Genomic DNA, 14,229 nt, shown 5'->3' with positions numbered 1-14,229 from the left:
AGTCTTGATGATGACCTGTAGTCTGGACGCTCCTCAACTTCCATCAATGGTGATTTCAGTCAAGGAAATAGAAAAATTTATACCGTCAGATAGACGTATTAGCATTGCTGAACTTAAGGATGACAAAGGTTTAAGCCATGGATCGATTGAAACTATTATTCATGGAGATGTAAAGATGAATAAGATATCTGATCGTTGGGTGCCAAAGTTTCTAAAATCTGATCTTAACTCTTTCAACACCGTATGCTGGTAGACCAGCCAAGCATCGATCCCCCAAACACCATAGGCCGGTCTACCGGCAAAGCCGTAGTCACGTCAAAATAGTATATAACTTTATAAACCTACCTGTCATATTATTATTTATTAAATCTATCACATTCCACAATGTCTAAAATACGTATTCCATTCCAGTTTATCATTTTTTATCGATAGATTCACCATTTCCCGCAATGTTATTGAAAATAAAATTCTCGGACACACTTCCGCAACAGGTCCACATCGAATATGTCAAAGAACAAAATAAAGACGTTTCAAGCAAATCTTTAAATATAGTATGTATACCAAGTAATAAATAAAATCAACAAAAACATATATAAAAGTTGTCACACTTAAGGCTAAGTTATTATTTCCATCGTGTGTAACTGTACATTAGATACCTCTTATTTTGATTTGGAACTGAGTGTTGGTATGTGTTCAGTGTTAGAAACTAACAGTTTCAGTCCACTGGTCTTTATAATGATAAAATATAGCCAAACCCAGGAATGTGAGATCCTCGCGGAAATGCGGAAAATCTTGTTTTTTTAAAACAGTAGTAGTGAAAAAATAATCTTCTTCGTAAAAATAAATTCATAGATTTTTAAAAAAGGTGTTTCCGGACAACCGTCACGGATTGTCCTGTTTTCGATCAGAGCTTTCAGCATCATATATGCCTTTATAATTAATCATGACTAGGGCTGCAACAAATACACTGAGATAAATATGATACTCATCACAAATATAGGGTAATGAATAGAGCTGTTACGATTCACTCGCGTATTCGGGGAATCGAACCATATCCATTCATGAATTGAATTCGTTATTCGTGGCCACTAGAATCGAATATATACTAATATGCAGTCATGTGCATTTACATAACCTGTACCTAAAATTATCCATAAGAACATATGATATGCATAGATTTCTTAAAAGAGAACACTCATATATTTAATATTTAATTTGACAGTATTGTGGTCACTGGTCATTTCAGCATTTGAGCAGATACTAAGACTAAGTACCTGGATAAGTGCAGTATATGAATGTTAATATATTAATAACAAGAGTTTGCCACTAATGTGGCTATATCCCCCGCCCCTGTTGCAGAATTTATGACATAATTAAATCCAAACAAACCCTAACCTTTTTTAACCGAGGTGGAACTTGTCATGGAAAGTGTAAAAAAAAGATGAGTTTGGAACCTAAGTCCATCTTGTTGCCATGGAAAGGTAAAAAATAAAAATTTCTAAAATTTCTAAATAGCAAAAGGCACCAGTTCAGCATGTCCTTGACAGACTTGCAAAGTTTCATGAAAAAATATTGAACGGTTTATGAGTTATGCTCCGGAAAGGAACCCTACCCTCACAGAACCTAAGTCCATCTTGTTGCCATGGAAATGTAAAAAATAAAAATTTCTAAAATTTCTAAATAGCAAAAGACACCAGTTCAGCATGTCCTTGACAGACCTGCAAAGTTTCATGAAAAAATATTGAACGATTTCTGAGTTATTCTCCGGAAACGATTTCGGGATGCACAACGCACACACGGACTGAGCCAATTTCTATATCCCCCGCCAACTTCATTGGGGCGGGGGATAAAAAGTAAAGTTTGAGATATGACTGATTTGTTTTTTCTTTACCCTAATAATTTAAGAAAAGGAAACTTCATGTGTAAATTACTAAAACAAATTTGTACAGCATTGCATGTGGTTAGTCACGGCCATTTTGTAGTCAAGCATACAGGGAGATAACAAAGTTGACAGAAAAATCACTTTCCGTATTTCCGCCACTTTGTGGATCCAATTCAAAGGGAAATACACTTTGTGAATGAACATCTGTGTAGATCTTTTGTTAAAGGAAACAAATAAAACTTGTTTCATAATTTTCACCCCACATACCAGAAGCAATGTTCCTGTTTACCGGTAATTACTACACACCAGTAGCAATGTTCCTGTTTACCAGTAATTACTACCGGTTTTCTACTGGTAAAATTAGGCTCGGTTCGGTGATTAATGTGACTGCCAGTCCCTGTGGACCAGCAAATAAAATACCTTATAATTTTTAGTTGAACAAAACATTGGCGATATTCATGTAAGCATATTTTTCTGAACTACCATCAGGGTTTCCCGTTGTCTATTTTTAGTGCAAGGAAATAACATTTCGCTTTGCTTTGAGGTTAAATATATATCTATAGCAACTTAGTCTCAAAATATTTTTAAAAAGGGGGAAAATTGCAACTGAACTTTGTGTGAATGACGTGCAGATCTAAGTTACTTCTGAGATGACGTCATTGCATTGAAAAATGATGTTGAAAGGATTACAACCAGGAAATTTTCATATGTTTTATTATTTGTTGCAAGTTGGGGGGGGTTGAGAGTTGCCAGACTGCTGGGGGACTGGCAGTTTCAAAAGCCAGCAGGAACACTTAGAATATTACAAAACTTATCGTTTGAAAAGTGTATTGCAGCATACCGGTAATACTGTGTGGTTCTACTGTCCTAATGAGTCGGGTAATGACACTTGTCTCCAGCAAAACTACTGAAAACTATGTGAAAAAAGAAAAGCTTGAGCTTGTAGACTTCTGTTTTGGGCACCAACTGACAAGTTGGTTTGTTGGTTTAAGCCGCACTCAGCAATATTCCAGCTATATGACGACGGTCTGTAAATAATCAAGTCTGGACCAGACAATCCAGTGATTGACATCATGAGCATCGATTCACGCAATTGGGATCGAAGACATGCATCAACCAAGTCAGCGAGCCTGACCAACCGATCCCGTTAGTCGCCTTTTACGACAAGCATAGTCGGCTTTAACGGCAAGCATGGGGTGCTGAAGACCTATTCTACCCCGGATCTTCACGGGTCTAACTGACAAGTTATTGTTACCTTGTATAAACACACAGAGTCCTCATGAAAAGCCGCCATCTAGGACCTGTCAGGATTCCAGCTCCGTTCCATGAGTTCCAGCAGGTAGAACACGACCAGGTAGAACACGACCAAGCAGCTCACAGCGACTCTGTAGAGATGAGATCATATCAAACATTAGCTTTCCATGCTTCATCGAGCCAGACCACAAAGACTCTGGCAGACCTGTTCAGACAGGTGCCCTGTGCATATACACCCAGAATGTAGATATATTAAATTTCTGATAGTTCAGAAAACTCCCAAGGCTAGCCTGTACGGGTAGGTAACAAAAGCTGACTGTGTAAGCCATTACCCGTCAGGTTCTGCGATCTGCAACTATCATGTTCACAAATCTACAACAGTTTTTCAAACATGTGTAATTATTAGAAATAGTTCTAACCTCCCGATGAAAGAGGTTGAAATTATCTGCAATTTATGTATACAATACTTTAGGGAAGTATGATATGGGCATTATTTTTAATCTGTGTTTGTGTGTGACCTTTATGTAGTTAGGATTTTTTCAATAGAATTGGTCAGGCAGGTTCAATAATTATGATTTACTGTTGGAGATCGAATGTATGGTCTGATTAGCAGCACAAGATTTGGTTGGTTTGTTGTTTAACGCCGCACTCAGCAATATTACAGCTATATGACGGCGGTCTGTAAATAATCGAGTCTGGACCAGACAATCCAGTGATTAATATCAATTATCATGAGCATCGATCCACGCAATTGGGATCAATGACATGCATCAACCAAGTCAGCGTGCCTGACCACCCGATCCCGTTAGTCGCCTTTTACGACAAGCATAGTCGCCTTTTACGGCAAGCATGGGTTGCTGAAGACATATTCTACCTTGGAATCTTCACGGGTGTTAGCTACTAAAACGTCATATAAATTGTACTAACAATTATCCTTGGAGCCAAGTTCTTGCAAGTTTGTTGGAGACTGGTTCAGCCGATTTTAGCAGATATTTTTAGTAGTGAACTTGAAACGCTAGTAACAACACATTTTGCGATATTTGGCAGACAAAAAGACTGGGGTGGTCATTAAATGAATGGTAAGTAATGATAAGAACTTAATCTGAAAAAAAATTTAGGACATGTCACATATCTGGATGTCAGGCAACCAACAAACGTCTTAGACGTCAGGACCAATCTGAACCCCTTTCTTGTATGAATTTTAGCCATGATATAACTTAAATACAGCCGTGATATAACTGGAATACTGTTCCAAGGAGTGTTAAACCTAACTCACTCACTTTTTGAATTTCCATAAATCAAAAGCTGAACAAATTCGAAAAATCCTTCACACAACCCCTCTGTCCCAGTACTGAAGCCCATGGAGTTGAGCTAGGCAACATCGAGGTGGCTGTTTGGCAGGTAGCTATGATCATATCATACAAGACCTAGGCAGTCATACAATGCACGGGGCATTCCCCAATCACAGAGGTCCATCTCCAGGGATATACACAACACAAGCAAAAAGCCCAAGCACTTACACGCCCTGGAAGCACTTGTCAAGTACTGCAATATTAAGTTCTAACAAAGGTAATCTGTCTAACAAATCTTCAGCTAGTGCTGGAAGCCTGTAGGTGCATGTTTCAGCATTATGAGCAGGGTTAGAAATCAACGCTAGCCTGCTAGCCCAGGACTAGTAGAAATTTGTGTGGGCAAGTACACATTTCCAAATTTCCCATTGTTTAACATTACAAGGGCATTTTATCTTTACTCGGGCTAGTGAAGCTTTTGAGTTAAGTTCTAACCCTGTATCATCTTCCCGAGGCAAGGGAGTTAACTGACTTTAAAAGTCCAGTTTCCACCCTTGCCGAAATAGGCTGGATGGAATTCCTGGGCTCGATCGTAGCGCCACCAGTGGCTATTACCAGTTATGTCCCTTCTAAGCCTCTCCTATGGACCAATCAGATTCCACCTCTCGATATCACTGCATTGCTTCAAACAAAACTTGTGGTGCCTCGTGAAGGTGATCTGATCGATAATCAAGATCCATATTGTGATAAAACGAGTCTTACATCGCGAAGTGCATCAAATCACGTGAGCACCTTGATTAAAAACATGAAAAGATATCGAAAATATTTGTTGACAACGAGTTAGCGGTGCACATGCTTTGCAAATCCTGCAGTTGACCGAACTATGCATGACACTTTACGAACCTGATTTCGATTTCGGTGGGCGATTTTGATTGGACTATGCACAGTAATATCGTACAATTAAGTTTATCAAATTCTAAACAAGAAAAATAAATATTCTATAATTAAAGTAATTATAACATTTTACAATACAGTACACCATTTCAACACTTTATGGGACCCATGAAGACCAAAGGTAGAATAGGTCTTTAGTAACCCATGCTTGTTGTAAAAGGTGACTATCAGCATCGGTCAGATTCATGTATGATATTGTATCCCAATTATGTGCATCAATGCTCATGATGTCAATCACTAGATTGTCTGGTCCAGACTCGATTATTCACAGACTGCAGTCATGCAGCTGGAATATTTCTGAGTGCGGCGTAAAACAACAAACAAACAATACTTAAGGGACCCTCATTTTTCTGCAAGGAAATTTGTAACTGCGACGTCTTCCGAACCGCTAGTTTTGTAAGTCAAGGTAAAGCCAGTGTTCCCGCTGTCTTTTGAAACTGCCAGTTCTGGTGGACTGGCAACTCTTAAAATTACCGGTCCCCTCTTATTTTTGTCAGTCCCGACTTTCAATAAATCAAAAACTGCATGAAACTTCTTTTTTTTAAAATTACATGGATTTAATTCTATCAACATCAGGTTTAAAGCCATGACATCATATCTGAAGTAACTCAGATAGATCTACATGTCATTCACACAAAGTTCAGTAACAATTTTCTCTCCTTTTTTGAATATTTGGTGTCTAAGTTGCAAGAAATAAGATTTAATTTCGAGGCAAAATGAATGTTATTTCCTTGCAGTGAAAACAGACGGGAAATCTTGATGGGCAGACAAGCTGACTTTGTTCAAAAATATACTAATATGAATATCGCCAATGTTTTGTTCAACAACAGTGAGTGAGTGAGTATGGTTTTACGCCGCTTTTAGCAATATTCCAACAATATCACAGCAGGGGACACCAGAAATGGGCTTCACACATTGTACCCATGTTGGGAATCGAACCCGGGTCTTCGGCGTGATGAGCGAACGCTTTAACCACCAGGCTACCCGACCGCCCCCTGTTCAACAACAAAGATTTATGGGGTACTTATTGGCCGGTCCACAAGGACTCTGGCAGTCACATGAATTACCAGTACAAGCCTAATTTTACCAGTAAAAAACTGGTAATTACTGGTAAACGGGGTGACTATGCTTGTCGTAAGAGGCGACTAACGGGATGGGGTGGTCAGGCTCGCTGACTTGGTTGATGCATGGGGGGGTGGGGGGGGGAAAGAAGTATTGCAATATGTCATCACTATTCAGGCCAGTAGATCAAAACCTACGAGTGCTGAGTCCATGATATATTCCCTTACCCTTTAGACAAATGTTATTATCAACTCCGTCATTTAAATTTTGTGACTTGAGCCACTAGTCCGAAGCCATAGTGTAGAGGAAGATTGCAAATCCCCCTCCCCCCCAAAAGTTCTCATAAAAGGAAAAGGCACCACTTCAGCCCCTGGTTAATACCAGTGTTCGAAATACCTGCCTGCCCGACCGTCCGAGACGGGTTGATTTCAACTCGGGCTGCCAGATTTTCAAATCCCCCTGCCCGACGGTCGGGTTATATTTCATATGTGACAATATTCTAAATATTTCCCGATGATAATCATTATTTCACATGTAAATATGAATGATTAAATGTAACCAAAAAGAAATCCTGTTAGCTTATCCTGAGAAACATATGATTATAGTGGGCAGGCAGGTTTTGGTCAGGGCTGGCAAGTATTTCAGCTAGCCAGTCCTGTGGTCTGGCTGAAATTTTTGGGAGTTTCATACCCTGTTAATACACGTACCAAGTTTGGATAAACAATCTTGAATAGTATTTTAGTTCTGCTCCGGAAATGAAGTATGTACAGAGAGACAGACCACACGATGACTATCGCCTGTATTACATGCTGGGGGGGGAATAAGGTCTGTTCAGCAGAGGAAGCTCAGGTAATATTCGACCATATAACATAGAGATAGGTACAAATGTCCGACTGGAAATAGTTGGACTGTAGCCCTGGCAAAATGTATTTCGATACTCATATAAAACAATCTGGTCATGCAAACACTGAAGTTGACTGATGTTTTATTTCTATTCAAGCATATAAAGTCAGAAGGAATGGGTGCATAGTCAGAAAGAAATGCAAACATTAGTCTCTTATAGTGTAACCATGGAAGTTCTAGATAATTTTTGCCATTAAACAATATTTCACGTGACTAACCACGGGTCCGGGAAGTCCTGTGGGTATCCAGGTCCTACTCACGAACCACCCGACCCGAGTACCCGAGTACCCGAGTACCCGAGTACCCCGTCCCAGCCCTGGGGAAGGCATTATTTTGGACACTGCTTTATACAGTGTTCCAAATGTTGACAGGGATGCCACTTGGTACTAGCCAGAGTCAGTAAAATGAGTTTATCTAATGTTAATATGATAAAGGCATCCCTAGGGCTGGAAGGTTTTTCCGGGATGTCATATTTTAACCCTTTTGAGGCAAGGAGATGTCTCCTGTTGAGTTGCATTCCTGGTATATTAAGTCAAGTCAAGTCATTATTTGAAATTGCTTCAAGTCATCTAGTCCCTGCAAACTGGTGTCGTGTGGGTTCGAGAGCTTTATAGGATTCAAAAATACCACAACTTCCACACGAAAGTGTGATGGCAAATGATCATGATGTAACTGTGATCGTGGAGTTTGGCAAGGTTGACAGAATGCCCGTTTATAATTTCAAAATAAGATGCTGATTTGTTAATCGAATACGCAGGGTTACTTCACAATATTTTGATGATACACACAAGTTTTATTTCTGTACCGTATCTGTAATGTTCGTTGCGTATTTGATACGCTTGGATTTTATTTTACTGCGTATTTCTGCATTTCTGATGCGTATTTTACGCAGATACGCAGCTTATCCGGAGCTCTGAACAACACTAAAATCTGCAGAAAATAATGTCAAGAACTCAGGCTTGTAGTCTCAAAGTGCTAGCACAGACTGAATTTCATAAAGTTTAATTCATTGCAAATTTGCATAACTTTTTATGCCTTGTTTCATTAAAGATCACATCCCCATTGAAATTACCTCCCTTTGATGATGTAAATGAACATCTTTCTATCTCATAGTCAAATCAACACATGAAACGCTGAGAAAGATTTGAATACAATGTTTGTTTTATCCAAAATAAAACACTTGTGCTCTAGGCCTACCCCACTTGAACAAAGCCATGGTCCATCGCAGTAAACAATGCCAACAATGGGTCACACAACTAAATCTCATCAAGTCAGCGAAAATCCTCTATGAACACCCTACTGCGCTTTTGCCACAATTAATCCAATTAATCAACTAAGTAGTTGGGATCAGAGGTTACATCCCGTTAGCAACATAAACAATGGCTAACATTAGCCCAGCAAGTGTCCGTTCGTCACATTCATGATTTTGCCGAGCAAGGGGATTTCTTTGGAAAGTGATCTGTAAACATTTTCAAAAGTACATTGTGAACGTATCCATGAACATATGTAATAAATATAGACCACTGGGACAACTTAGCAACGCACCTCACGAAGAGAATGATATTCAATATGCGTATCACAACACTGATGACAAAGCGAAGCCGATTCGAGGCACAGGCCATGTCACGAATGTCCCATATCCTTGTCTGGACTCCATCGGAATTTTATGATTATTTTTAGCAATAAAATGAAAGCATATTACCATATATATTAAAATTTTAATGTACATTTCATTAAATACCCCTTCACTCGAAATGTCATACGACGAAACCATCTTTGTCGCCGTGTCAACTGAGAAATCTCGCCTTCATTCTCACGTCTGCCACTGAGTGTGGCCTACTTACCCATCCGAGCGCCGAGTGATTGTTAATAATTCCCTTTCCCTTTGTCCAAAAGTTATCAAACTTAACAGAGTGTTTACATAATCGTTGAGGAGTTAATACGTACATAATTTTCTCAAAGCCATGCATACATACCTGTTCAGTAGCAGAAGTCATAACTTTCCCGCGAAACTTTACAACTCCCGTAATGGCGGCTGTGACATGTGGGGGGACCTATCCCAAGATTCCTTGCGACATTCACCTGTGCACGATGGCGGGCGAATGTCCGTGACAAGCTTTGTTGACATAAGCTTATATGGCCGAGCAATAAAAACTGTGTCCGATTTAGTTTTACGCGTTTAATTTGATTTATAACCACCATTGATAAGAGAAGTAATAGCGAGGCCATGGTACAATATTACCCGATATCGGAAAATCAAACAAAATCCCCGTTTACTTGCGCACCTGTTTCAAAGTATTACAAAACCCTTTCCATAAAAACCTATTCCCCCAATAAAAATATTTTTGCTCACACTCAAAATGTCAAGTTTATTTTCTCTTCCCTTTGTTTACAATTTCGAAATTTTCTCATAACATACATATAGCTCAACACACGGGGATTTCGTACTTTATATACAGCGATTATTTGTAACACGTACTTGGATAATTCATTACTAGAAAACCTGTGGCGAACATTTTTTTTCTTCAAAACTAAGTATTACACTTTTTTATCAACACTTAGTTCGTTCGGTGTGAGATATGATAAAGATAAGATATGAATGGGTTTTCTTTAAAGATTGTGTCTAAATTAGCCCCCACAAAGCAATATTTTACATGATCGGCAATAATTAATAGACAAATTCCGTTTTTTATTATTTTCATTATTGGCGTTGTATTTGTTTTGTTTATTTTTTACGTTATGTTTTTTTACGAAGATATACTGGGTGGCGAGATATTTAGCCTACAGGATACAGGAGAACGTGTAAAATAATATGTACAAATTTAAAGCGTCACATAAGTATACGAGGTGAGTGAGTATGATTTTACGCCGTTTTTAGCAATTGTTCATCATTGCCACGGTGGGTCAGCAGAAACGATCTTCTCACATCGTCCCCATGGATATGGGAATCGAACCCGGGCCTTCGGTGTTACGAGCAAACGCTTTAACCTCCGCCCCACCATCCACCGCTTATAAACAACCGGGCAAAATATAATGTAGGCCTTCACTTGAAAATTGGATCTGACTCAGAATTATCAAAACCTGCTAACTTAATGTCCAAACCGGAAGTACAGAGGCGAGGTGAAATGGGGTTTAACGTCGCGTCAAAGAAGCACGTACATATAGCGACGTGCATGCACGTGTATGTGTGTGTGTGGCTGCTTGTACTAGTCCGGACTGATGCCGATTTATAGTGCTAGCTCACTGAGATACCATGCCGCAGTTTAACATGAATACCTCACTCAGACACAGTATACTGACTCCGAGCCGACCAGTCCTTGTTTTAGCCCCTTAATGCCGAGCGCCAGACAGGGTAACAACAAGTACCATCTTTTAACGTCTTTTGGTATGACGCGGCCCGGGATCGAACCCCGGACCTTCCGCTCTCCGGGCGGACGCTCTACCATTAGACCACGGAGGCGGTCCAGAAGTACAGATGCTGCCCGCGTCAACTACATCACCATCGACGGGGAATAACCATTTCTTGTTTGTTACATATTTACTCATCATCAAACATGGCGTGTATTTTCTTTTCCCCGGCTGTTTATCTGCATTGCTTTACAATCCCATACTTTTGTTTGTTTGTTTGTTTGTTGTTTAACGCCGCACTCTGCAATATTCCAGCTTCATGACGGCGGTCTGTAAATAATCGAGCCTGGACCAGACAATCCAGTGATTCATATCATGAGCATCGATCCACGCAAATGAGATCGATGACATGCATCAACCAAGTCAGCGAGCCTGACCACCCGATCCCGTTAGTCGCCCCTTAAGACAAGCATATAGTCACCTTTTACGGAAAGCATAGTCGCCTTTTACGGCAAGCATGGGTTGCTGAAGACCTGTTCTTGCCCGGGTAACAATCCAATACTACATAAATATGACAGCATATATATATATATATACACACACACACACACACACACACACACACACACACACACACACACACACACACACACACATAAATACAATATATATATATATATATATATATATATATATATATATATATATATTAGGGGTGAAAAAAAACAACTTCAGCATTACCATGTGTAAATTACTACCACTCATGATCAAAAGAAAAACAAATTTGAACAGCAGTACATGTATTTTATTGATATGGTAAATACAATCGAAACTATCGATTTTCCTTACTGAAATAGATACTATTGATCGGAAACTGATTTAACAATCGATTTATTGATTTGTGCTTACCAATAGCAATATATCGATATTTCGATTTATCGAGACACCCCTAATATATATATATATATATATATATCCGTCATATAGGCTTATATGAGGCACACTGTTCATTTTATATAGAACATTACACTATATGCATGCTTTGTACCGATATATACACGCGCACACGCACGCACGCACACATGATTCAAATATACTGTAGTATTACTTATAACATATATATTTATGTGTCGGATTACTTTTGTTTCTGGGGGGCACGGGTGGCCCAGTCGTCTAAGGCGCCGCGATTCGCTGTGCAGAGTTGCGTCCCTTGGCCACGCCAGAGACCTATGATTGTGGGTGCGAATCCCGGTTCGCCCCGATTATGTTTCTAGGTTTGTCAGCACCATACCCGTGCTCGCGGGTTTCACCGAAGTGGTAAACGTCTGAGACCTGCATCACTTCGGGCTTTCCTCCCACATTAAGCTGACACGCCGTGATATAAATGGAATACTGTTGTTAAAAGCGGCGTTAAACCCAACTCACTCACTCACTCACATAGTTACATTTACTGTTACGTTCATTTGAATCTCAGACCTCTAACAGGTCCAGATTTTTCAAAGATCACTCATGTCCGCCAATCCTTTGATTTTAACGTTTTGCTAGTCTTGTGTAAACAGTGAAGTTTATAGCGCTTTAGCATTTACTCTCTTTCAATGTAATTTTAGGGGCGGTGAGATAGCCGCGTTGTTGAAGCGTTCGCTCGTCATGCTGAAAACACGTGTACCGTACCCCTCACTAGTACGATGGGTGAAGCCCATTTCTGGCGTCTCCCGACATTATATTGCTGGAAATTTCTTAAAGGTGGCGTAAAACCATACTCACTCACTCAATCAATCTAATATAAGTTTTTGCTTCTTTAAAGTTTAATAAAGTATTAGTTTTGCGCGTTGTTTTAAGATTTTGTAAAGTTTGTACGACCGCCTTGGCCAAAAAAAGCATCCGCCTCGTGAAGATCCGGGGTAGAATAGGTCTTCAGCAACCCATACTTGCCGTAAAAGGTGACTATGCTTGTCGTAAAAGGCGACTAACGGGATCGGGTGGTCAGGCTCGCTGACTTGGTTGATTCATGTCATCGATCCCAATTGCGTAGATCGATGCTCATGATATCAATCATTGGATTGTCTGATCCCGACTCGATCATTTACAGACCCCCGTCATATAGCTGGAATATTGCTGAGTGCGGCGTTAAACAAAAAAACAAACAAACAAACAAACAAACAAACGTTTACTTCTTGCAATGGAGTGAGAAAGAGTGAAGAATGAGGCACAGTGTCTTGTTTGAAATATAAAGTGCTGAAGTAAGTAAATCAATTAGTGTTCCTATTAAGTGTGATCTGCAGCTTAACGGAACTTAACCTTGAAAAACAGCCAGCTGAAGCTAAGTGATTGATTTCGATTATCGATCGATTGGGAAGCTCCAATCATCAATCATGCTGCTACAATCGATTCCCACCAGTGCATGTGAGGCATCCCCTCTTTCATATATACGATAATCACAACGTAATTTGCGATGGGCGGATATATACTGAGAGGCAAAAGAAACTATACCTCTCAGTTGATTTAATCACCTGTTTGATGTAGCTATAATTATTATTATTTTTAAAAAAGGAACTGTACTGGAGCTTAGTTAGCATGTACACAAAAAAATACTCCTACATGATTTTGTTTTTTAAAATTATAATTTGATTTAAAACTTTAAAAAAATATTTTCTGACATTTAAAACACGGTAGTGGTCACGTGGTTGCACGTTCATTTCTTACCTAAGTCTTCATTGAACGAATATTTTTAATCAAAATGACCCAAGCAAAGATTACATTAAAAATCTGGTTCAAGAATGAGTGACGGTTAAATAAACAGAATCAAATTTAATAACAGTTCTTTGATTTTTCGGTTACAGTACATCATCTTATCCAGTATACTTTCTTTTGCCCCTAAGTATAAGACTCATTTCATCATCACGTGCTGTACGGCTTTCCTCACAAAACCAAATGCGATTCGTGGTCGAAATTAGATTTTGAAAAAAGATAAAATATAAACAACATATTTCTTAAATTCTTTATATGCCAAAGTGATCTCATTCAAAAGTGTAGGATAAAAAAAAAGAAAATAAACATAAAATTTATTACCATTTAGAGAGTTATATTTTGCTTCCTACTTTTACAGATTTTATTAAGTGGCCATTTCACTTGTTTCACTCAACACAATATATCTAAGGGCCGGTCGGGTAGCCTAGTGGTTAAAGCGTTCGCTCGTCACGCCGAAGACCCGGGTTCGATTCCCGACATGGGTACAATGTGTGAAGCCCATATCTGGTGTCCCCGCCGTGATATTGCTGGAATACTGCTAAAAGCGGCGTAAAACCTCACTCACTCACTCCATATATCTAGGAAGATCCAGTGGACATGTTGTGTATCAAAAATCTGCATGAGGCAAATTTATGTTTTCACATATTTTCTAAATTGTGTTTTAGTTGCACAAACAGAGTTCCTTGAAAGTGCGGTCTTGTTGAGAGGGGGAAGGTGAAAGGCGTTTAACCTGGCGTTCAAAATTCTTGCACTTAAAGGACCCGTCGCACGGTGAAGATCCGGGGTAGA

The 14,229-nt window shown here is 39.4% G+C and overlaps 1 long non-coding RNA gene across 1 annotated transcript in view; it reads right to left on the bottom strand.

Annotated features, from left to right (window-relative positions):
* LOC124142077 overlaps nucleotides 1-9,386 on the bottom strand; it is a 37,917-nt gene extending 28,531 nt beyond the window's left edge. Inside the window, exons 1-2 of the long non-coding RNA XR_006862127.2 lie at nucleotides 9,321-9,386; nucleotides 3,138-3,267 (exon numbers count right to left, since the gene is read on the bottom strand). This is a non-coding gene — a long non-coding RNA (uncharacterized LOC124142077). The remainder of the gene's footprint in view (nucleotides 1-3,137; nucleotides 3,268-9,320) is intronic.
* Between the last annotated feature and the right edge of the window lie 4,843 nt (nucleotides 9,387-14,229).

This window comes from Haliotis rufescens, unplaced genomic scaffold (genome assembly GCF_023055435.1).
Source record: "Haliotis rufescens isolate VD_foot unplaced genomic scaffold, xgHalRufe1.0.p SCAF_14, whole genome shotgun sequence".
Lineage (NCBI taxonomy): Eukaryota > Metazoa > Mollusca > Gastropoda > Lepetellida > Haliotidae > Haliotis > Haliotis rufescens.
Note: the sequence above shows the minus strand (reverse complement) of the source record. Positions and strands in the feature narration are given on the sequence as shown.